Consider the following 846-nt stretch of genomic DNA (forward strand, 5'->3'; position numbering starts at 1 on the left):
TTTAACAGTAAATTTCATTAACCTAACAGCAGGGACACACGTTCCCCTCGGTACATGTGTTCCTGCCTCCTTCACCTGCTTTTCATGGTCTTCAATCTTTTTAATATTTTTTGGTTTCTTCTCTTCCTTCTTTCATCATGCCTCTCTGTAGATCTCCTCTTCCTATCTTTACTTTCCAGTTTTCTTCCTTGATCACTGAGATTTGACCTCGCTTTGAGCTAGGGGGGGTGGCAGGTGAGGCAGCAACATGTGGAGTGGCTGGCATTGGTGAGGCAGCAACATGTGGAGTGGCTGGCATTGGTGAGACAGCAACATGTGGAGTGGCTGGCATTGGTGAGGCAGCAACATGTGGAGTGGCTGGCATTGGTGAGGCAGCCACATTTTTAATTCTTTATGCTGTGAAGGTCTTCTGAGACAGTTCCCTTATATGTTTCATATAATAACTTTTGTTCTTTTGAGACATATGGTTCATGTGGTAAGAAACTCGAAAAAAGGGAGATGTGGTGAAGATTGTGATTGTGGGTGACACAGACTATGCACCTCAAATTCGATGCTTTCAAATCACTTCTGAAATTTATTTGTTCAGAGCTGAGAGTTGCCAGAACAATCAAGATAATCAGCATTGCCAACTTCATCCTCTGTGGACATTTTATAGTGCAAAGACAACTCAAATCAAAGCATAATAGCCAATAAATTGCCTGTCTTACAGGTATATGGCATGCTTGTGGGTTGCACCCCTGTACTTATTTCTAAATTATTTTTTTATATATTTAGCATGCAAATACACAGAAATTGTTCCTGGGGTAAAAATCTAATCTTTAACCTATACTCAACATTATTAGTACC

The 846-nt window shown here is 40.7% G+C and overlaps 1 protein-coding gene across 1 annotated transcript in view; it reads right to left on the reverse strand.

The window, feature by feature from the left end:
- LOC119586945 overlaps window positions 1-846 on the reverse strand; it is a 25,597-nt gene that overhangs the window by 6,480 nt on the left and 18,271 nt on the right. The gene's annotated exons all lie outside the window — the stretch shown is intronic.

Source organism: Penaeus monodon, chromosome 22 (genome assembly GCF_015228065.2).
Source record: "Penaeus monodon isolate SGIC_2016 chromosome 22, NSTDA_Pmon_1, whole genome shotgun sequence".
In the NCBI taxonomy this organism is placed as follows: domain Eukaryota; kingdom Metazoa; phylum Arthropoda; class Malacostraca; order Decapoda; family Penaeidae; genus Penaeus; species Penaeus monodon.